Here is a 25,409-nt window from a genome sequence, read left to right on the forward strand (position 1 = left end):
AGATACTCATTTGAGATTAAATCGACCGAAGGGAGGCCCGGGATCGGTTCCGATAATAATCACAGGTGTCGGTGACCGTGAGCGGTTCGGAGCGCAATGCGCTCACCGCTGCGCCACCGCTCGCCACACAAACGTATACACACGCAAACCCATGCATACTTGCAGCCACGGTCATGAGCTGATTGCGCTACGCACGCGAAATATCAGCGGTGTTCAACAGTCCTGTTTAACGCGCGTTATGCTACTGCTGCTGATGCTACTGCTGCTGCAGCTACTACTGCTGGTGCTACTGCTGCTGATGCCACTGCTGCTACTGCTGCTTCTTCTTGAGTGGAGCGCCCGGAGCTGAGATTCCGCGCCGTTCCGCCCAGCCCCAAAGGTCAAGCTGCGTTATTGTGAGGCTCTCAAACAAAAAGGTCACGGCTCCGTGTCATGTTACCAAAAGCGCAAAAGGCTTCCATGCAGGGATTTACGTTGAAACCATATCCCCGTGACACTTAGCCGCACTGCAACGTAGCGTGCACACACACACGCACGCACACACGCTAGCAGACACACGCGCACAAAAGACAAAGATCCCCCGTATAGCCTTCACAAACTGTTGGACCAAGTGCTGTGCGCGAATTTCTATTGAGGCCGGCACCACGGGCGGGTGGCCATATGTTTTACTAATGGCACCAGGTACTGATTTGAGGTTGAGTCGACCTAGGGTTCAAACAATCGTGACGGGTGGTCGTGAGCGGGAATCGTACCCGGGTGGCCGGGTTGTATGTTGTACGTATGTACGTTGAACTTCTTTCGCACCGTACGTCGCCAACCGTGCTAATCGTACAACAAACGCAAAAAGCAGCTCTATAAGAAATGAGCGTTCGTAGCGCAGCGCGCTGATGGCTGCACTGCCGCTCCCCACACACTCATCCCCACTGACACGCTCGCCCTCGGTCACGGGATTATTGTGTCCGTCCGTCGTGCAGGGAGGAGCTGGGTGGGGAGGGTGGGGAGGGGCTGGGCTGGGTGGGAAGGGTGGGGCTGGGTGGGGAGGGGAGGGTGGGGAGGGGCTGGTTGGGGAGGATGGGGCTGGGTGGGGGGTGAGAGGGGTGGGGCTGGTTGGGGAGGGGCTGGGTGGGGAGGGGCTGGGTGGGGACGATGGGGCTGGGTGGGGAGGGTGGGGAGGGGCTGGATGGGGAGGATGGGGCTGGGTGGGGGGTGGGAGGGGTGGGGCTGGGTGGGGGGGGGGCTGGTCACCCCGTGGTGCCCTTATAAAACTCAACGTTTAACCTACTCACGCCGGCTTGTGCCCGCCCTCACAGTCGGGCATATTTGCGGAATGCACCACGCCGCCGTTGATCCTGGCCATTGACCGAGCAACCCAACAACGTTCCTACCAGCTCCCTCCGCAGCAGGAATGTGTTTGACATGCAACTCTCGCGAACCGTTCTGAGTACTTTCAGTAGCGGCGCTGCGACATCGACGTTGAATATGATGGAGCCCTGATGTCTACATCGTTATATATTCGTGGTGACCCATTGTATATCTAATAATCATAATAATTTGCATGTATAAGGCGCAATTCATCCATGGATCTCAGTGCGCGATGCACGACGTGAGCAAATAGAAATACTACAACGTTCAGGGTGCACCGGTCATACATTGGGGAGTGTAGGCCCGGCGAAAGAGGTTGAGTTTGTCGCGAAGACATAAACGGGGCGAGTGAGCTCGCATGTCTCGCCGCCGGTTGGGATGAAGGCCTCCCCACGCGGGCTCCATCCCCCCTGCGGTCCTGCCATGTCACGATTCACCGACCCCGTCCTCTGGGGCTCGCCGGTCTCCTTCGGGGATCATTAAGTCGCCGGTCTCCTCCGTCGGCCACCATCCCTCCTTGAATGCAATGCTGGCCGCGTGTAGGGTGACCTCTCACGTACGAAGCAGCACGTTGAACATTTTGAACATCACGAGACAGACTCAGATGTTGACGATGAAGCTCCAGACACTCGATTTATTGTCTATCCAGTTGTCTTTATTTTACAAAAATGCAAAAAAGCAACTCTTCAACTCTCTCACTATGCACGTGAACGTGCAAACTAAATTGCAAACAGCCTATGTTTTTAAACATCCAAATCAAAGCGTGAAACAACCAGACAGCAACCGTAGTGAGTTAAATCAATGTATTCGTGTCTGAATGTTGATGGCCGCAGTAGAATCTTCAGAAGCCCTCCTTCATCCACGGCTCGTTTCAAGTGCTCAGCAGCGGATTTGCCAATGACCCGTCCCAGCCCAGCTATTTATCTCCTATCCACCTCATATCCATCTCATATCCATTCCATTTGCCGTTGACCCGTCTCACCCCAGCTATCCATCTCCTCGCTGGTCATCTCCTGCTCTATTACGCCACCACCACCACCATTCTTTCCATTACAGTTTCCTCGGTTATTTACATCTCTACCCCCGATGTGGCCAAAGTAGATCAGTTTGCACCGGTTGATTTCCGACAGCCGGGACTGCTCCTCTCCAGTAATCATTTGGAGATAGGCATTTATTTTCCTTTCCATACCAAGATATATGCAAGAGTTTCTTGCCAGCAACACATCTCAAAACTTTGTCAACAGAATTAATCTCCCCTTGATTGTCATCTGTAATTCGCGATGGAAAAGTGTTTACTTTTCGTATGAGCATGAAGATCATTGTGAACCCTAAATGTCAAATCTACGTGCCGGTCGTCTGTATCTGCGCTCAATACTCAATCTGGATCTCTCTCCGTCTGCCGTCTGCCAATAGCAACGAGGTGAGATCGATAATAGAGTTTTTTGGTTAGATCGCGTAAATGTAAAAATGTGTCGTTAAAACCCGCCACCACCCGACACAGCCAACGAGTAAGATTTGTCACTTAAACAGAACGTGCCAATTCGTCACTCGTACAGCACACCGCTGTGTTGGAGAGCAAAGCCACAGAGCAAAGCCACAACATTTACACTCTGAGTACGACGTTTCGCCGGTTATTATTCGATGTAACCCAAAAAACTCAAAAAACCTCTATTATGGATGATAAGGTGAGATTTAGTTTAGATGTTTCCAGTCAAGAGCGTCATCGGACGCAGAGTGAATTTAACGGGTAACTATTCACGATGCCCACAGTTGCAATGCGGATTGTTTTTTTTAATCGCAGCGACTCCCGTGTATCGGGTATGACCATGGGAAGTCCTGACGCAGGTTACAATCGCGCACTGCCTCCAGGATAATGCGGAGCATTGTGAACTCAATTTGGGTTTACACGTCACAATTGTAGTGGGACTCCTCTACTTACGAACGGGTTATATTCCAGAGGTCGATTGGTCCACACCCGAGACAGCTTTCCTTAGAGCCTAGTCTCACATGGGTTGGACCATTGGAACCTCATTTGCCAGTAAAAATATTATGGCTAAAGGTATTGTGGTCTATGCAAACATGACTCCTTGTAAAAAAAGGTGTCAGTTTTGTTGCCAGATAGAAGGGTAAAAAACCAATTATCATATTTTTTACTGGCAAATGAGGTTACAATGGTGTTCCAGAGGTCTGTTTGTAAGTCGATTTGTTTCTAAGTCCAACTTGACTTCTGTAGATTCCAAACATGTTGTTCAGCATGCACACTAAACACGGGGAATGGCTTAAAAATGTATATAATCTCCTGTAGATGTAGATGCCACTCGTTCTTGATGTTCTGCAGATGTAGATGGCACCACTGCCATCTATTGTGCGGCGGTTACACTTATGACTCTTGGTCCGAACAGGCAACTGGACATACGGACCAGGTTTGTTTGTATCTCTGAAAGTTCGTAAGTCAAATGTCTATAAGTAGAGGAGTCCCTGTATTCTATCTTTGCGCATGGTCAAATATCCAGGAGTGTAATGCCAATTTCGAGCTCTGCCAGCCACGAGAGTGCTTCAGGAGAGAGAGTTCGTGTAGTTTGGCTCTTCCTCCTCCGTCGAAGGAGCGCTTTTACAAGTGGCCAAAACGTGGCTTGCCTTGAATTTCCATTCATGGAGCAGATGTGTGCGTCGGCCTGTTGTAAGGTATGTGGAACTTCTTTGACGTTCTGATGCATTTGGTGGTTCCACCGGTGTTTTCGAAGAATAACAACGCCAGGAGGTGCGATGTTTGGGTCTCAAACGAGGTGTTTATTTTGGACGTACACGCCGTTTCGCTCTGTTCGCCAGCGTTCTTCCGAACACGGGTGAAATTCTAGGATGAGATACAGCACATAGCAGACATCGCCCCTACTGGCAGACGAATGCCCCAGGTCACTCTCGAAAATGGACATACAGTACGTTGAACTTCTTTGGCACCGCACGTAGCCAAACGTGCTCATCGTAGGTGCGGATTTAGACCCATCCTGTAGCCTCCTGAGTTTAAACCGGTTCAACAAAATCACGTCCCATTCCGAGACCCCGAGAGCGCACACCGGGTCTCTAATACTGCACGATGTCCATTGCTATTGATAACGTACACACAGCATTACAATTGCTACATTCATTTCAGTTAATAAAAACATTCCAGTGCTTGCTGTTAAACTAAAATAGCACTAAATTGGCTTCGGCGCAGCATTTCTTAGAATACTCTGTTATCATTGGTTGGCTGTCGAACCCTCGACGCGCTGTATTGGCCGCCTGTCAACATCCGAAGGTGCCGATTGGTCAGCTTTGGCTCTAAATTCACTCCGCACACTCCACCTGGCTTTGCTGTTTCTCGTATGAAACTTCCACGAATTAAATGAATTGCTAGTACGTTGAAGCGTGTGCTGTATATACCACCGTCTGCATGATGCGCATATCCCATTGTTTTTGTACAGCCACTGCATACGCCGTTGTATTTAGATGTTAAAATAATGCAAAACGCAACGATGGCCCGACGTTCAATGCTTTTATCCATCACAATCCCCGCGACTCGTTCCTCCTATCTTTTATTTCTTTCTATTTCCCGATGATATCAGCCCCTTGCTCAGGTGTTCAATCCATTCTAAAATGGTTCCTGGTCTCCTTGTTCATCCGTCCTCTTCACCAGACATCCAAGACGGCCGCCGATCCGCCTCAAGGTTCCCGAGTGTCTGCAAGATGTTTTCTGAGCTGCTTCGTCAGCCCGCCCGCAATTCTCATTCGACGAGTATGACGATTCGCTCAGCGGCGAAACCCGCGCACTAAATTTATCAGAAAAACTCGGATAAAGTGTTCAACATTACGGTGAGTTCACTGTCGTATGGCGGCAAACAACCAACCAATCAATCTCGATTTGAAGCTTTCGTGACCGCAGGAAACTATACTCTCTGGTTCTTTCGGTAAAGTCACGTGGGTAGAAAAAATGATAAAAGAACACGACGTTTCGGTCGCTTGTGTTGCTGTCCACGTGACTTTACCGAAGGAACCAGAGGGTATAACCAACTATTCATGAGGACGCAATCTTTTGACGCAGGAAAGCCTCGCCTGAATCGCAAAACTTTCAGAAGGACCCTGCATTGGTAAGTTTGGTCAATTCTATGAGTCTTGATTTGAAGCTTTCGTAACTGCAGGAATCCATACTCGTTGGTTCTTTCGGTAAAGTCACGTAGGTAGAATAAATAATAGATCACGACGTTTCGATCGTTGTTGCGATCGAAACGTCGTGATCTATTATTTTTTTTACCTCCGTGACTTTACCGAAAGAACCAACCAGTATCTACAAATGAGTGTTTTTAGTTCACGTTGGAGGAAACCGGAGCACCTGGAGAAACCCCACGCACACGAGGGGGCTACACTCAAAGCCTCGCACGGAGAGAGTCAATAACCCATTGTTCTTCGGTCACCTCCTGGCCACCGCATGATACATTCGACTGAAACCATGAACAACCACAACATATGGTGATTAACCATTCAATTGCACACTAATGCCTCATTCTCCAGGTCAGAGCGCGCACGTCTTTCATTTCCCTTGTATCATATCAAGAAAAGTCTGGGCGTGCACATTATAATCCGGTAGATGTATCGTGTGTGCGTGCGTGTGTGTGTGTGATTTGTACACAGTAACTTTACGGACACCGGGCAAAAGTTACGGGTGCGTCTTACTTACCGGAGCATCTTACAATCCACTAATCGAAGCAGGCTGCTTGCTGCATGCAGTGAGTGATGGGGGGTGCGGGGTGAGTGTAGGAGAGTTCCATCGCGTTAGATGGGTAGTGACAACACTTTCCAATGAATGAACAGCGTTTTGTGTAACACGGTAATTTTGCGAGTCTACCCCCTTCCATTCACGCACATTTGACATTGAGACGGAGCGAGTGCGCTCGCTGCAAATTTTAGCTTTGGTATGAACGGGGGCTCCTTGTGCGTGGGGCCTGCAAAGTGGGGGACCCCCCCCCCATCCCCTCCCCCCCCCGCCACACACTGGCGGCTCCCATTCCAGCCACACATTACATCATCGCGCAACGCGCACTGCAGGTAAATGTCACCCCACTTGTTTTGGTTGCATGCGTGAGGGGGGCCATGCGTGCACCGGCATCTGCTCGCGCGCCAGTGAGCTCCACGCGCAGGCACGCCGTGTTTACACTCGGGGGGTCTCTCTCTCTCTCTCAAAGCGATCATGGTCCTCGACTCGCGAAAGCCGTGCTCGCCTTCCACGTAAACGCCATTCGTCATCATCGAGCGTCGTCGATTGTCGTTGTCTATCCACCGCTGGATGGAAGTCTCTCCCGCCACCAACACCACCGCCGCCCCGGCTCCCTCGCCATCCCTCGCCACGGTCCAGCGCTGCTACCCTCCATCTCACTCAGCCGCCGCACGTGAACCTGTGCCGATGTCATTGCGCACCGCGCAAAAACACGCGGCGCCAGGACGCCTTTACGAACGCACGGCAGCGGTGTTGCGCCCAGAGCAAGCGGGGCGATAGAGATCAAAGGGAGGCGATGGGGGAGGGGAGGGAGGACAGCCGTCTGCACAGTTGGTGTCTCACTCACACACACGCACGCACCATGCGGCCACAGCCACCTTCGGTGAGCGCGGTTGGCTAGGTACGGTGCGAAAGAAGTTCAACGTACGGCAAGGCTGCGTTGCCAGCACTACCCGCAGGCCGCATTGTCCGCTCAAGACAACGCGGCCCGTTATTAACTTCATTGCTGCGTTATCTCGCGACGTGAAGATCTGCTCTTGCATCTTCACGTGAATCGCGGACTTACGCGTGGCCGATCCCACTCTCGAGCAATCCTCTCGCCCCGCCCACTGTGAATACAGACGCTGCTCCACGCGGCTCTCTTCTGTCCTGGCGAAGCCATTCCTCTCCGAGTGACTGCCAACATCGTCTATCGCGAGCTCCCCTGTGTAGCCTCTTGCTTCCCATGCTCAACTTTAGTGATCCTTTGTTCCCGTGTATTTGCTAATTTTCCATCCTTTTAATTTAATTTCCCATTCTTTATTTTATTATTTTTCCCCGGTCCCGTCGATATTTGTTTTCCCATCCATCATTGAATCCACTGCCATTCTCGTAGTGTGTCACGGATGAAAGGTATTATTATGATGATGAAGATGTAAACACGATCATCATGTACAGTATGGACTAATGTCAGTGCACTGCTGGATGAAGGCCTCACCCATTCCGTATCGGTCATCGGGGTCGTTTGGTTCAAGTCCGTTTGACCAAACATGTGAAAAATTGCCTTACAGCTCATCGGATTCCTCAAGTATAAAAAAAATATATTCTTACGTGCGTCTGTTTGACCTTTAACAACGCTTGATAAGCAATCGGACAATGTCTCCTTCACATATCCGTTTCTCCACACCCAAAAATATTCACGACCCGCACGGCCTTCTGCTGAGAGTGCATGATTTCGGCGGCATTGATTCACTTCAAGCTAATTCTAAATCCGCTTTTGGCACGCGGTATCTCGTGAGCAGAGTCGGGCTGATTGGAATCAATTCTGCGCGGTGAACTCTCAAATGTTACAGACAAGGACCACCCTCTCCTCTCTCTCTCTCTGTGTAAGTTATGGGACCTAAATTTCGATTTAAAGCTTTCGTGACTGCAGGGATTCATCTTTTACCAGTGGCAAAATATAGTAGTAGGTTTTTACCCTTTTAAACTGGTAGAAAACTGACACCTTTATTCAAGGCATAATGTTTGCAATAACCACAAAACAAGTAGTTATTGCAAACATGATGCCTTGAATAAAGGTGTCAGTTTTGTACCAGTTTAAAAGGGTAAAAACCTACTACTATATTTTGCCACTAGTAAAAGCGATCTCATAGTGTAAATGCTTACCCCGAGCTCTCAATACTCTGATATTGCACTGTGTTTGAGTTGTACGCCTTCTGGTGTCATCTGGTCCAACACCAATGGGGACCAGGCTCTAAAGAAAGCCGTCTCGGGTGTGGACCAATCAACTTCAAGGACAGTGCATATTATTATCATTATCAGAGTTGCTTCTTTTTGTTTGCTTTTTTGACTACTTGTGTTGTGGTTATTGCAAACATGATGCCTTGAATAAAGGTGTCAGTTTTGTACCAGTTTAAAAAGGTAAAAACCTACTACTATGGGATTCATCTTCTTGGTTCTTTCGGTAAAGTCACGTAGAATGGAAATAATAAAATAATAAAAATAAAACATAATAAAATAATATAATAATAGTTTCACAACGCTGGTCAGTGGGGGGTTTGTGGGTATGAATGCTGGACTTATTTTGCACCGTGCCCAGCCAACCATGCTGATCGGCGGTGCGGGTTGAGCAGAAGGGGAAGTGTGCTCATGATGCTTCACATTATCACTCGCCACTAACGTTAGCCGTGGGAGGGAATCCAACTCACGTAGGATGGTTTCTCAGCGCCCTAACCACTACGTCGCCGATAGTTACTCCAAAACGTATCCGTGTTTTTCTGATAAATTAATACACGTGTCATGTCGCTGATTGCACGCAAACTTGTTAAAATAAGCATCGTAGACAGTCCGAAACTTTATTCCGTAAATGAGTTTGTCACCCAGCCACATCCATCTCGCCACATGAGCGGGCAGTGTTATTGTCTTAGAGACATTCTCATTAGGATTATATGAATACATTATTAAATAATAAGAGAATTACACTGTAGTATAGATAGGCGTACCTTGTAGTAACAGCAATCACCTCTATTTTCTAAAGTAGCAGTACAGTGGTAGTGCCTTACGCCGAAAATCCCTGCTCAAAGCCGGCCTTATCGCGTGTGCAATTAAGCAGCGGCTCTGATACGCGTTCAACAACAAAACAATAATTAGAAGAAGAGCCAGCGGCGGTCGTGATGAAGCTAATCCAGTGTTCTTCACTAATTTTCAGAGGGGGGTGGGGGGGATTCGATAAGACATCATCACTGTGAGGGCCGCCACACATCTGAAACCTATTGGGGGTTTGACAGCAGCACGATAATGGGGAGGGGGGGGGCGGTGTAGTCACGAGTTGTGTGTTGTCGGGGGGCCGCACGTCACGGGCCCCCCACTAAAGGCCACCAGAGGCCACCAGAGGCCTTGCGACGAAGACCATCGCAAGGCGAAGCGGACGCACCACGCTGGTGCGGCGAAGCTGCCTCGCGTCGACTTCTCGCACTCGCGCGCGTTGTGTGTTGGTGTGTTGGTGTCTTCTGCGCCGAGGAAACCCGAGGCGACCCGAATCACGGAGTCCTCGCTTCGTCAATGCGGCAGGTGTTTGTGCGTCACGGAGGTTTTCCTCCGCGACGCACACACGCACACACACACAACACCGCACACACACACACAACACCGCACACACACAACACCGCACACACACACGCGGTCGCACACGGCTGCCTTCGTATTGAGCGCAGGAAGCGGGCGAAACCAGACTCTCAATCCGACAATTCTTCACCCTCATGGGAAGAGTGAGTGCACGGAAGACTGACTTGCACACACACACACACACAGCCAGACACGCACACACACACAGAGACAGCCAGACACACACACAGAGACAGGCACACAGAGACAGACAGACACACACACGCACAGATACAGATACAGACACACAGAGACAGACAGACACACACACACACACGCACACAGAGAGACAGACAGACACGCACACACACAGAGACAGACAGACAGACACGCACACACGTACACGCAGGTACACGCAGGTACACACAAAGAAGATTCCCCCCACACGAGGGGGTAGTGTGGCCAACACCACGCCCGGCCGCCTTTGTCTGCCCAGAACAAATGTTTACACACCGCACCAGGTACTCATTTATGGCTGAGTCGACCTAGAGCATACCCAGTACCGGTTCAAATATTGAGTGCTAACCACTGCACTATCGCTGCTGCCCAAAACACGAAGATAAAGATCCCCCGCATAGCTTTAACAGACTGTAGGGGCAAGTGCTGTTAGCGAGCACCTGCGAAGGCCGGCACGGCACACGAGGGGGTGGGTGGCCAGCACTACGCCAGACCGCCTTTGTTTCTCCAGTGGCGATGTGTACACACCGGACCAGGTACTCGTTTCAAGCTGAGTCGACCTAGGGGAGGCGGCCCAGGACCGGTTCAGATAATCGTCACCGGTGTTGTCCGTGAGCGGGAATCGAACCCGAGTCACCGGGTTCGTAGCGCAGCACGCTCACCGCTACACCACCTCTCCCCACGCCCACACAGACACACATACACACAGAGACACACAGACACACACACACACAGACACACATACACACACACACGGACACACAAACAGAGACAAAGATCCCGCGCATAGCCTTAACAGACTGGAGACACACACGCACACCCACACACACGCACACACCCACACACACATCTCAACAAATACGCGTTGCCAACGCAAAAAAAGAAAAACCCCGCACTGAGCCCACGTGTCTGTCCGCACGCGTTCCCGTGTGTCCCTCGCTCTGTGGATGCATCAGAATAGACCTGCGCTGTGTAGAAGGTCTATTCGGAAAGCATCTTATATATAAATAACTCGAACCCATTTCCGTTTGCTACTCTCACAAGTTAAATCCCGTGGTTGGTTATAGGACTAAATATAAAACTGCGCCTGTAGGGTATAGCGCAATACACATGAACTTGGGTGAGCCGTGTGAATGTTCATGGGCGGCATGATGGTATAGATTGCATCGCGGCTTGAGGCTTTCATCCAGCAGTGGATTAACGAAGGCAGATGATGTTTGATGAGGGTAGGTTATACAACCACGGTGCCTAACTGATGATGACGATTGTATTGACCCAGCGACGCCTCCCGGGTCGCGATACTTTTAGTAGTGTCCTACATTGGGGATTGTTTGGCGAGTTCAATTTCAGGAAATTGTTTGAATGCACTGGATGGAAACCCAGAGTGCCCACAGAAAACCCTACCACGTACACAAGGGAATACCATGCAAAGCTCCGAATCTACAAGCTGTACGGTCATCTCATAGGCCACATCGCGGAGATTGTGAGTGTTCCTAATCTCTGCGTGATCCACCAACCCTTGCTTCCAAAACGCTGGATCGGAGGCGCGCGCGCCACGTGGCGCCCGAATTAGCAGCATCGATGACATTGAGCACGCGGAACAACAAACACGTGTTTGTTGAGCAACTCGCGGTGATCGTTAATACATTGCACGTGGCCCACAACACGACGTGGACGCGGCGGTGAGTGACGCAGCGGTTTGCCCAATGCGCTGTGAGCACCAGAAATTAGAGTTCGAGTCCAGGCCACGACTAACACGAGTGGCCAGTGATCTGACGGTACGAGCTCCGTGTCTGTCCGCTTCACCCTCTACGAACCTACCGAAGCCGCACTGAACCCATAAGCTGGGTCAAGTATGGTTCGAACAACCCTTTCGACAGCGTTGTCGCGGAGCTCCATATCACCACCCACACATGTCGGTGATGTGCAGCGCGTCTTCTTCGGACGCTGGGGAGCCGGAAAAGCCCCTCTCTGTACCAGCGTGGACGGCACCCTCGTGGTGTTCACCTTCTGAAGCGCTCGCTCGTCACCGTGGCGTGCGCGATGACCACCACCACCACGTGACTTTTCTTTCGTGTTGTGCGCGGTGCTGTTAGCGCCACAGCGCGTGGATTCGTAGCGTTCATTTTCATTTGTTTGCTGGTGACTTTGTGTATTTCATATCGAAATCGCCTCCAGTGCTTCTGCAATAAAAGTTGTTTAAAAGTCAAAAGTTTTGCCCGTGGCCGAAATATGTTCAGGTGCTAAATGCCAATGTCGAGGGGGTCTGGCAGCCACGAGGGGGCCTCGGGAGAGAGAGCGAGAGAGAGAGAGCGAGAGCGCCGTTTCGCTAATTCCTTCTCCGTTGAAGGAGCGCAGACTTGCGTGCTTTACTCTATGCAACTGTGTGTGTATCTTTGGGTTCACTATACGGTCTATAGTTTAACTTGCATGGCCACAATCGCACCAGTCTGGCTTGGCTTTGTAAGTGACAAAGGGCTGTGCAATATCCTCTACACAACGACATGCGGTACGTACGTGAACCCGACGTTGTGCACGCACACATACGTGCGTACATGCACACGCACGCACAGAAATAAAACAGCGGCCGGAACGCGCTTTCTGCCAGCATTAAGTGATGAATGTGTCTGAATTTACACAACAAATTGTACATTGTTCGCGGGTTGCGTCACACGGGACTGTACTTGGGAGGAGGAGGAAGGCATCGGGCGCGCACTCGGCCAGCAGAGTTATTTAAGAGGAAGCCGTGGTCCGGTGGCTCGGGTTTCACTGGCGGTTGCGAGTCGCTGAAATAAATCCCGTGGAAACGATTCTTAAGCCACTCCTGCTTGAGAAGGACCAGGGGGGCGAGCGCTGCGCTGCGGGCGGGCGGGCTGCCGGGGGTGGAGGTGGTGGGGAGGGAGGTAGGGAGGGAGGGGAGGGGAGGGGAGGTGGTGGGGAGGGGAGGGAGGGAGTGGAGGTGGTGGGGGTGGAAGTGGTGGGGAGGGAGGTGGTGGGGAGGGGAGGGAGGGGGTGGAGGTGGTGGGGAGGGGAGGGGAGAGAGGGGAGGGAGGGAGCAGCAGGCGCGGGTGCAATAGAACACCGAGCAAACGTTGCATGGGGTGGGGGGGCTATGGGGTGGAATTCATTGTTTAGTTATTTCTCTCCTAGCTCCCTCCCCGCCACTCCGATCCTTTACCTATTAAAAAGATTGCAATTTTAACAAAGCGCTCGTGCCTCATTATTAAACAACAACAGCAGCAGCAGAGAACAATCCCACTAGCACCACCGCGTTTGCACAAAGATAATAAATCGTCGGCGGTGGGCATGATTGTTCCACTGCTGGATGAAGACCTCTCTCTCCCAACGCTGCGACTCTGCCTCGCGCGGTCCCCTGCCGCTGTCATCCGACAACAACAACAACAGTAGTCGAATTGACTCCAACTGTGTTGCAAATGCCATCAAAATATACACAATTACACAGAGACAAATATTCCCCCGTATCGCCTTAACAGACTGTTGGGGCAAGTGCTGTTAGCGAGCACCTATGAAGGCCGGCACAGCACACGAGGGGGTGGGTGGCCAGCACCACGCCTGACCGCCTTTGTCTCCCTAGCGGCGATGTTTACACACCGCACCAGGTACTCATTTGAGCCTGAGTCAAACTAGGGGAGGCCCAGGACCGGTTCACATAAACGTCACTGGTGTTGACCTTGAGCGGGAATCTAACTCGGGTGGTAGGGTTCGTAGCGCAGCGTGCTAACCACTGCGCCACCGCTCCCCACACACACACGCACACGTTCGCTTGAGCATCTGTAAATGTGTGTAACGTAACGCGAGATTGCAATCGATCGCATCGTCTCCATCATCATGGGTCGTGTTCACTCCACCGCTGGACGAAGACAACTCCCCAAGAGCCGGTGCTCAATGATCTCGCGGTCCTGCGACCACCTGGAGACCTGAACAAGCGGCGGACTTGATCGCTCCCGTCTACCGCGGTGGACGCCCTCGAACCGCCGCGTAGCGGGCGGTGCGTGAGCGCGTGTGCGTGTGTGTGTGTTTGTGCGTGTGTGTGTGCGTTTGTGTGTGCGTGTGTGTGTGCGCGCGTGTGTGTGTGTATGTGCGTGTGTGCGTGTGTATGTGTGTGTGTATGTCTGTTTGTGCGTGTGTGTGTGTGCGTGCGCGTATGTGCGTGTGTGCGTGTGTATGTGTGTTTGTGCGTGTGTGTATGTGCGTGTGTGCGTGTGTGCGTGTGTATGTGTGTGTGTATGTGTGTTTGTGCTTGTGTGCGTGTGTGTGTGTGCGTGCGTGTGTGTGCGTGTGTGTATGTGTGCGCGTGTGTGGGGAGCGGTAGTGTAACGGTTAACGCGCTGCGCTACAAACCTGGCGACCCGGGTTCGACTCCTGTTCACGGCCAACACCAGTGACGATTATCTGAACCGGGCCTGGGCCTCCCCTAGGTCGACTCAGCCTCAAATGAGTACCTGGTACGATGTGTCAACACCGCCACTGGGGAGACAAAGGCGGCCGGGCGTGGTGTTGGCCACCCACCCCCTCGCGTGCCGTGCCGGCCTTTATAGGTGCTCGCTAACAGCACTTGCCCCTACAGTCTGTTAACGCTACATGGGGGATATTTGTCTTTGATCTTTGTGTGCGCGTGTGTGCGCATGTGTGCCTGTGTGTGCGTGTGTGCGTGCGCGTGTGCGTGCGTGCGTGCGCGCGTTAAAATCATAGAGCCACAAGAGTCATCGGCAGCGCCTCCCTGCATGCATGCCACATCCCCTCGTACATCCACACAACGCACATTCAGAGATGCCTCGCTGTCCCGATTATCAGATTAAGATAATACAGTTAAAAACGGCCCCATGATTTATCTGGCAAATGCCTTGCTCATTGGATTAAGTTTCATTACAGTGGGAAGATAAAAGAGTCCTCCTCGCCTGGAGCACGCGATCTATTTTGGCAGATGGCGGGTAATTAACATACACAAGTTCATTTGGGCCGATATAGAATATCCCGTAATCATTTTACGAGTGAATTATATTCCGTGATGTTAAGTGCGTTCATTCCCGCTTACCGCCCGGCCGTCGGTATGACGTTTGCATTATTCCGCATTATCCTATAAAATAAAAATGCGAGCAATTATTATTTGAAATGTGTAATTTACAACCCGCCTGTGAAACCACGGCCGTATGAAGCCTTCACCGATGCCGTGTCGGCCGTGAGATTCGTTTGACTATACTTCACCACGCTGGTCAACAGTGGAGGGTCAGGTGATGTCACTCGCCTCTGGTGTTAACTGTGGCCGGGAATTCAACTCAGGTTTGTTGAGATCAGCGGGCAGTGTGTTAACCACAACGCCACCGCTCTACCTTCATACATCACGCATAGTCGTTTCCTTAACATGCACAGGAAAGCCTCATTGAGTCTCAAGTTTCCAATAGTCCTGCAGCATTCATATGTTTGGCCAATATTAGTCATGAGTTTGTCATATGGGAGAAAAGTGGAGAGACCGGAGAACATCCATTCATACGAGAGGGGATAACACTCCACGCCGATGGATTAAATCACCAATTGTTGTCCTGCCATCTCCTGGCCACCTCACAGCCAAAACCTCCAAAACCTGGTAAGCCCTGGTGATCCACCCATCGAAGCACTGACCAGGTTCAAACGTCTTAGCTTACCAAGTCTGATTTAGATTCAGTCGCATTCAGTGCGATTTGACAAATGGCGAATGAATCGCCTGAATTTGGGTTCTAATTAACTACGAATGGCCTTCTGAAGCATTGACACAACGCTCACCGTTACGTGTTTGTCAGTGCACAGTGCTCGTGTAACTATAGACGCATTAACATACGGGGCGAAACTAAGCCAATCGAACCACAACATGCACAGTATGCTCTGCAATACAGACTTACAATCAATGTGGGTTTCATGGGTGTTTTAATTTACAGCTGGGTTTACAGATTGCCTCCTTGAATGCAGTGCAGCAACAGAACAATGATGATCAAAACCGGCGCTTTCACGTAAAAAAGTAATACTTTAAAAAAAACTTTTTTTAAAGTAACATCGTATCTCGCTTTAATGAAATGTACCCTACTAGTAATGGAAGAATTCCACGACTCTAGGAAGTGGCCCCGAAGCTTGCCACAACGTTAGGGACCGTGGTGATTTACAGCCAACGTCAATCGTGGACAATTAGACCCAAGCCGAAACATAACATGTAAAAAATAATATTTAAAAATATATATATTTTTGTTAATGATAGAATATAGTATTGTCATCAGTATGACATAAGTATACCAAGCTTGCAGTCGATGCCACATTGAGAAGTGGGTAAAAATTTAGTTACAATATTTGAGGATACAACATAGTGAGTTCATAAAAAGCGTGTAAAAAAATTGATCATCATCTATATCATCAGCCATGGTTTATCCACTTTTGAATGAAGACCTCCCCTAGCTGCCAACATCTCCCGCGAACCCGGGGGATGCAACAGTCCACCCAGCACCTGCAACGCGAACTGATTTCATCGCTCCATCTCCCCGGTTCGACGTCCTCTGGGGCGCGTGCCATCCCTCTCTCGCCACAGAGACGCAAGTCTTAACAAGAGACCATCAACCCTTTCTAGACATGCTTTTATTTACAGTTTCAACGATGCAACTAACATGTGAATATACTCTAATCCACGTGTAACCTCTTTCAACGTCTCAAAAGTTTAGACGAACAGACATCTCAAAGCAAATGTCTTCTGTAAAGAAGGGTCAATGCCCGAAACGTCATCTATTATACGGTAAGTCCTCGCCAAACGCATGGTGTTAACACGCACGCGTTCTCGTTATAAAGCGCTTCTTCCATGACGAGACACGTTTCGCTCAACGCAGAACGGGCACCTTTTATAACGCGGAACGCGCCCTTTATAACGCGGTTTCTGAGTGGATGTCGACAAACTACTTTCTTGCGCTACGTGGGCTGAGCGGAAGGATACAGCAACGCGGAAGGATACAGTCACGCGGCGGCGTGTCCTCAGTTATTTGGTGCCGCCATCTCACTGCGTGTGCCTAACATCGTATCTCGCCAAACTGTATCCGTACATCATTTACGGGGATTTAATTGTTTCGCTAAACGCGTTTTCACTTCACGCGACGCTTTTCGGGAATGCATCAAACGCGTTAAACCAGGATTTACAGTCTATATATTCCATTTGGGGCTATAGTGTTATTGACGAATGTGTTCTTTTTTTTGTTATATCTGCTTGTGAACCGCTGCAAAGTCAGCGTAACAAAAGCGTGTGTCTTTATTGTGAATTGAAGTTGATCATTCGGGATGAATGTGATTTAAAGTGAATTCGGCCGCTGTGAGCGCACCTACGATCAACGCGTGTTCACTCTTCCAGCGTCCACGTCCATCACTCAGTCTGATAATCCAATCGCTGTCAGCAACTTGAAACCATATTTTAATTGTGACATACACACTGAAAATGATACGCCGCTATTAGCCTGCGCTGGAACACGGTCTGGCTTTTAGTTGTGTTTGAGGAGTCCAACATTTTCCACTGAACCCAGTGGGCGTTGATTTGAAAATTATTAGGAAAGGAATTGAAACTGCAATTTGTAAAAAAAAAAAATTGATGGATACAAACAGCCTGTCGATATTTTCTTATCGCCAAGAGCTTAAACGTTCTACAAACATCGAAAGCACCAATACAGAAACGACCACAAGCCAAAACCAGTGGCGTTTAGTAACGTTTTGTATGGAGGGTTATTCCATTTTGTATGTATCTGGTGATGCTTTTGGTACTTTGGTGAGAGATGGTGATGGCTTTTGGAGGCCTTCATCCAGCAGTTGGCAGATCATGGCTGATAACTGATGCTTTGGGAATTGAGTAGATACCTGCATTTAATGTTTCCTGCACAATTTATGGTCCTAGGTTTAAAAAAATATAATTGAGCACAAAGACAAATATCCCCCGTATAACCTTAGTAGACTGTGAGGGAAAGTGCTGTTAGCGAACACCTATGAAGACCAGCACGGTACACGAGGGAGTAGGTGGTCAACACCACGCCCGGTCGCATTTGTCTCCCCAGTGACGACGTTTATACAACACCAGATACTAATTTGAGGCTGAGTCGAACTAGGGGAGGCCCAGGACAAATTCAGGTCATCGTCGCCAGTGATGGCCGTGAGCGGGAATCGAACTCAGGTCGCTGGGATTGTAGCACAGCCCTTCTAAACACTACACTACCGCTCCCCAACACACACACACGCTCACTGCGTGTCTGTCTCAACTGATATTCCCACCACTCCGAGAGAGAATGCAATGGTTTAGATGGGTTTGAACTGCATTGACCCACAAACGAGAGGCCCTCTCCACACCTCCCCCACCCAACCTCATACCTCACCTCCCTCTCCTCCCCAAAACCCCCTCATCATCCACCTCCATCCATGTGTACACTGCATTGTAAGAATGAGCTAATTGGGGGGGGGGGTGAGGAGGGGAGGGGAGGGGCGGCAGGGAGGGAGGGAGGGATAGGAAGAAAAACAACCATCTATCAATTTGAATAAGTGCAGGTGTGCACGCAACTAATGTACCGGCCATCCACTTACGAGCTTCCCCACCTCGTGGTCACAAATGACAGCGTTCAACTGTGACGTGAGCAGCGTGGATGGCTGGCAGGAGTCACACACAAAAAAACCCACGAACATTAAACCGAGATGCTTCTCTTTCTCTCTCTCAATCTCAATCCGGTTGTGACCACTCGCCTTGCGGCCCTGTCCCCAACACTCAGCTGATCGTCATCAGCGAACGCCGGAGAGCGATGTTTGCACATTGTGCAGCCCGTTTGTCAAATCAACCGCGATTTGATCTTTTTTAGCACGTAGAGTTCATTGAGCAGTAGCTGCGAGGTTTGTGACTCCAGCTGCTGGCTGGCTGCGGAGCAAAAACAAAAAACCCCCGCGAGTGTTTACCCCACTCGCGCCCTCGGCAGAACGCTCCAAGTGGCCACGAGCTCACGTGAAACGATGCAACATAATCCTTAGGATGAGTTTTGATTTTAGCGTCATTCGTGCGAATTGCTTCTCACGGTAGCCGCGGAACCACAAATCAAGCTGCAGTTCCCGAAATGTGAAGATGGTTTCGGCAGATCAGTGACTTTATAGTATTCGTGTTTCGTGTGTTGTCCTTCCACCGCACCTCCGATTAGCACGTTTGGCTAAGTACGGTATGAAAGAAGTGCAACATACATACATATATGTGGGAGGAAGCCCGAGCAGCCGGAAAAAACCCACACGTGCAAAAGGGGCAACACTCTATCCCCGTCACACAGAAGGGACAGATGGTATCAGCCCACACTTTGCTGACTGAATTCAGCTGGCAAGCCAGCGTGTTGCACATCGATGCCCACGGGAAGGGAGTCCCAGCTCGATGTTTTTTCCGCACAACAGTCGAGTCTGGCCAGTTCCCAGGGCTGGGAATGGGAAGAAACTACTGGGGTGCCTCATGATTCCCCCCGCTAGATCTGGACCGTGCACTAGATCTGAGGAGGATGAGGAGGGAGAGCTTCGCTCCCGTGTGTCGGTCTCTGTGCGCGTCTGTGGGTATCCGTGCGTGCCTGTGGGTTTCTGTGCGTGTCTGTGTGTCTCTCGGCGAGTCTCAGGGTCTATCTGTGAGTCGAGTAAAGAAAGAAAGGAAACAAACGAATCCTTCATTCCTTCCGGAGCGCGATCGTAGGGTTCACATTTCCACTACCACCACGGCGTTCCGGGGTGTTCCGGCCAATTTCCACCACTTGCGAGGTTCTTTGAATTTCCACGGGGAGAGAATCCGTCGCTCTGCAACGGAGAATAAGAGACAGCTGTCATGTTCATCCTCTTCTCGCAGTCCGCCTTTTTACGTCATCAAATGCCGAGGTGATATGTCCATTGAGGGTTTTTTTGGCTGGCACTTTTCTAGGATTGAAATACTATTCCGGCGAAATAATTACATTAATTGGAGCGCAAATCAAAAAGTTTGAGCGATTTTAATGAAGCGTGTCAGTCTTCTGTATTCGTTACTCCCACCTCCATGTGAACCACTGGCGGGCCAGTGGGGGGAGGGTGGGGTGGCCCGTGCCCCCCCAATGATCCGATCGAAATCCCTAATTTCGATCGAATCATTGGGGTTTATCAGTAATAAATCGGTATTTTGCGACCCCTGCTGCCACTGTGCAGCATATTGTTACGTACCAGGGACTCTATGAGATGATAGGACAATAGTCTGAGTCCATATTTGGCAATAAGTAACGGCAACGCAGTTATAAGTGACGCGCAGAATTGTGCGCAGTTGCGTATACAGTACACGACTTCCCTGAAGGCATTAACACCTTCAGCGAGCGCGATGCCGATCACACAACGCGGTTCGAATTCGACCCTCGATCGACGGCTGCGCCATCGCCGCACACGCATCGAATACAAAGCAAGGCACAAGTCCTTACTTGTTAACAACTCTTATCATTTTTCATTTCTGGAGGGGTTGCCCCCCCCCCCTACCTGAAAATCCTGGCTCGGCCATTGTCTATGTGGGTGTCGCTATCCATTATTAAACGTCTTCCGAACTTCTTCCCGAAAATCGCGTTTCGCCAGTTACCCAGCGAGTTTCGGTTCCAACGGCCCGCAGCCACCCCCTTGGAAAACAGACGCCGTTCCGTGCAGCAGCATCGAGGCCCTGATACAGAAGCCTCTTCCTCCAATCTTCATCTTTTCGCCCCTGTCATCCCATTTCTCAGTTCATTGTCCTTATTATTTCCCATTTTACTTCTTCTCTAATCCCTTTCCCGTTCCTTTAATTCTCTTTTCCATACATGATGCACGTTGAACTTCTTTCGCACCGTACCATAGCCAACCGTGCGAATCGGTGTGTTATTGGTAAAAAAAATACATAAAAGTTGCTTGGTAACTTTTAAAATCTTAAAATTACCTACAGCTTTGCAATGATTCCGCTTGTCCACAGACTTTGCTTGTTGTTCCATACTGCGCTTCCATCCTCGCAGTGATTCATTCGGCAGTTGACGACGTTCCGTACGGCGCTGTGCATGTCCTACAAGCGTCAATCATCTACGACTGTTCATCTCACACGCACAGACGCCCCCCCCCCCACTCACGCAAGAGCACAGAGGTGGTGCTGCTGTTGGCTCATAGCTCGCACCCCACCCCCACACCTCACCTCCCCCGCCACGCAGAAATGGTTTTAGAGCACTGCACCCCAATTTAAATTTGGAAACTCCTAGTTGAAATAACAATTGTAATAACCGATTTCTTTATTTCAATCCAGAAACGCCACACTGAGCTGCAGGACTCTTTTACAGAAGGCTTCTACACTGGGTTTTTTTTTATGTTTTCAGACAATTCATGATGAGTGTTCATTATACATGCGGGAAGAAACCAAAGCACCCGGGGAGAAAACCCTTGCGAGCGAGGGGGCAACGCTCTATTCCCGTACATATTAAAACAGACGGCAATTAGTCCACTTGCCGTACTGCCTTCTTCTGGGGGAAGGGAGTTTCACAACATTTGTGCAGTAATTCACCAACCCTCACTGCCTACACAGTGCTGGATCACATGCCACGTGCATAGCCACGACCACCTTGCTAAATCACACAATATATAATAATAATTGACATTTGTAAGACGTGTTTCATCCCGTGCAAATCATATACAGATGAGAGATAGAGACATACCAAAATTAGAAGCTAAAGTGTGTATTATGTTGAACTTCTTTCGCACCGCACGTAGCCAACCGTGCTAATCGGAGGTTGGAAATGCAGATGGAACAGATGGTAGTGAATTTGGAGTGATGAAGACAAGAACAAAAAGGTGGAGTTAGATAAGGGACGGACAAGATAGTCATGATAGAGATGAATTAGTTTGTTTACGTTTATTTGGATTTTAATTGTGGAGCTGGTACTTAGCTAACTTTCATTTGTTGTTCCATGAAGCCAGAGCCCCTTGAGCTGCTTGGGGCCCGACAAATTTCCTTCGTTTGCCTTTGCCTCGCGTCTCCCCTGCGTGTGCAAGAAGATGCTGCGAGCTATGGAGCAAATTCCATTCGCCCCCCCCCCGTCCAAACACCTCATATTACTGCAGTAACTTCCCCGAGTCTCACCGACACAAAGACAAAGATCCCCCGTATAGCCTGTGACAGACTGCTGGGGCAAGTGCTGTCAGTGAGCACATATGAAGGCCGGCACGGCACACGAGTGGGTGGAGGGCCAGCACCGCGCCCAGCCGCCTTCGTCTCCCCAGTGGCGATATTTACACGTCGCAACCGGGTACTTATTTGAGGCCGAGCCGACCTAGGGGAGGCCCAGGACCGATTCAGATTATCTAGCCGTAAGTCGCGTCGCTGGGTTCGTAGTGCACTGCACTAAACCGTTGCAATGCCGCTCCCCATGACGCTCCCCACGCACGCAGGCCCTTTAAATTCGCCGCGTAATAAATCAACATTACATGGGTGAAATTAAATGTGGCCACCTAAAGCCTCACGGGGACACGGCAGCGAGACCAAACGCCGCTCGATTAATTCAAAGAAAACATTTGTGAAAGGTGAACACGTTGCACCTTTGACTGCGGAGTCAAACTACGCGTCACGTGATCTCGCTGCGCTGCGCCCTCCTACCCGAACTCGGACTCGGGGAAAACAGAAATCAAGAATCACTGCACTCATTGTGTTGCCACCGTTTTCCAATGCACGTCCCCGTCACACACCCTCCCCCCCACCACCACCCCCTGCCAAACGCCCACAACAAACCCAGCTGGGAATGAAGAAGAAAATGGGGAAAAGTGCAACGTATCACATTACTGGGTTCACCGTGAGCGGTAACCCGAATCCAAAAAGGTGAACTTCTGTGATATTAGCTCGTTTTTTGGGGGGGGGGAGAGAAGTCTTTTAAAAGGATTATGCCCAGCCTATGCTGGAGCATCCATAATGGTCCAGGTCACACGTTCACACAGTGCATCCAATGCATATCCAATGCGTACTTTTCAGTAAATGTCAGGCACGTTTGGTGCAAACGGTGAACAGAATAAAAGCAAATACTTATTTAGTTGTTATTCACTTGTATATTAATCACATTGCTACGCCGTGCGCGATGTAAAAGGTCCATTGATAGCAACGTCACCTTATTGTATTGTTGAATTATTAACGGTTTCTAAAAAGCATTGTGATGCTTTGAAACAATCATCAAACACAGTCTTTATAAGCACACGACGATTCTATAAAACACGTTTTATTTATTTTGCAAAATATTCGCGATACTGCACTGGCAGTGGTGCACAGGCACAAATAATAATACATCAAGAAACTTCTTCCAGATCAGAGAAGGGTCATTGTCCAAAACGTCGCCCATGATATGTATTTTCCTTTTAAGACAACGTGATTTCGGAGTGTTGTTGTTGTTTGTGCACCACTGCCAACGCAGCATCCCACAAAACTTTAACATGACCGAAAGGACTCGTTTTATAATGTGCTCCAAGTTAATTCATTGTGATTCGTGAACTTATTGGCTTTGTTTAAAAAAAGAAAATCGGCGATTATTTTATAAATTGAACCACATTTGGTCCCAGAAACGATAAAGTCTGGGCACTAAATTGAGAGTCCGCCAGTGCTGTGCATTGTCAGTTTTGTTGTTTGGTTTCGGAGGCCTGGACATTGCTTCGAGCCGATTCGGATCGGCCGCAGTCCTTCCACATGCGATGCCAAAGGCGCCTTCTTGGCATCCGATGGCTCGACTCCGTCACAAATGCCACCGTTGCATCTGCGACCGATCTCCGAGCGATGCGAAGGGCCTAGTTCCAGGGCGACGGCTGCCACTTTTTGGACACCGTCGCCCCGTCTTGGTGCGCAAACTCCAGCGGCAAACTGCGCTCACTTCAAGTTGGCCTGTTGGCGTTTGGAGTGAGAACTTCGACCCTCACAGGAATGGCGTCGTCTCCATCCCCCCCCCCACCGTGGTCAGCCCCCGTGCTCCCTGGATCAAAACAAATCACTAAAGACGCCGGCGCACGGCAGCCAAGAAGCGGTACATGCGAATGCTGTCGCACGAGGTCACACGGTCCTTCGCCGACTACGCGCGATGAATGAATATTCGAATGCGCTCGACGATAGTGCCAATGTGTTCGCGTGCACTCAATGCACACCCCCGCCCCCCCCCCCCCCGGTGTGTCCTCCCCACCACCTCGTTGCGTGCGTGAGAGGTTGGCCGGACCACACCTCGCCACGCTGCTCAGTGCGCATATCGGTGAAGGCGGTACAAGCGTGGACGTGGGAGCAGAGTTCCGAGGAACAACAACGACGACAACGACGACGACGGATTTTGATACTCTGCCACCTGCTGCCCGCATGCCACGGAGCCCCAGCGCCCCAGCAGCAGCAGCAGCGGCGGGCGTCCGTGACACGAAATGCCAACCGAGACGCAGCGGTAGTACCCTCTCGCATTCGAGTCCTGTGGCTGCGTGCAAGTCGAATCCAGACGACGCTTGTTGAGATGCGTTCCTCGCACCGCTCAACTCCCGGACAGGAGGAAGAGTCTGGATCTCTGCTCCTGGGGAATTGTTTTGGCACGTCTCGACTTACTCGGTCCGCAATGACACTGCGTGTAATAATATATATGTACGTTATTTAAATCTGTTCATATGACTATAGCAATATAGGACACACTAATATTAACATTATTATGAACAGGTGGTAGTAGTAGTTAGTAGCTTATGACACCGAGTATCCCCGTGACTATTCCGAGGTCAGCCGAGCAGCAGCGTTACGGGAAAAAAATGCATCACGTTTCTAAATGAATCCCCATCCATATGTAGTAGACACTGTACGGTGGGTATCAAATAGCAAGCAACTCATACCTTCATCGTAATCACATTAGGAGGCCGAGAACACAACACTAAATACACAAGGGGTCAGGGTGCTTAGTACGTTGGCTGCACGGCGACTCGTTTAAAATACGAGCAGCTTGGAATGCATTGCTGGGCTGGCGCTCTTGAGCCCGGGATCAGCTTCAACAACCAAACAATCTGCCGCTGGCTTTTTTTTCCGGTACGAAGCAAAATAAACTCAGGCCATCGCAACTGCTTTGGCGCGAGTGAGGAGGCCGACCCCAATGCTCGTACGTGCCCCCCCGGTTGGGCACCCGGAATCTTCGGAACCGACGGACAGCTCGCAAATGAAGTGTCGCGCTCGAAAAATAAACAGCAGGGCAGCTTTTCGATGTAAAGCTTTCGTGACTGCAGGGATTCATCTTCTTGTTTTTTTCGGTAAAGTCACGTAGAAGGGAAATAATAAAATAATAAAAATAAAACATAATAAAATAATTCTCACGACGTTTCGGCCACAACGCAAGCAGCCGTCCTCAGGTGAATAATGATGGTGTTTCATTCTTCACCTGAGGACGGCTGCTTGCGTTGTGGCCGAAACGTCGTGAGAATTATTTTATTATGTTTTATTTTTATTATTTCCCTTCTA

Source organism: Lampetra fluviatilis, chromosome 7 (assembly GCF_964198595.1).
Source record: "Lampetra fluviatilis chromosome 7, kcLamFluv1.1, whole genome shotgun sequence".
In the NCBI taxonomy this organism is placed as follows: Eukaryota; Metazoa; Chordata; class Hyperoartia; order Petromyzontiformes; family Petromyzontidae; genus Lampetra; species Lampetra fluviatilis.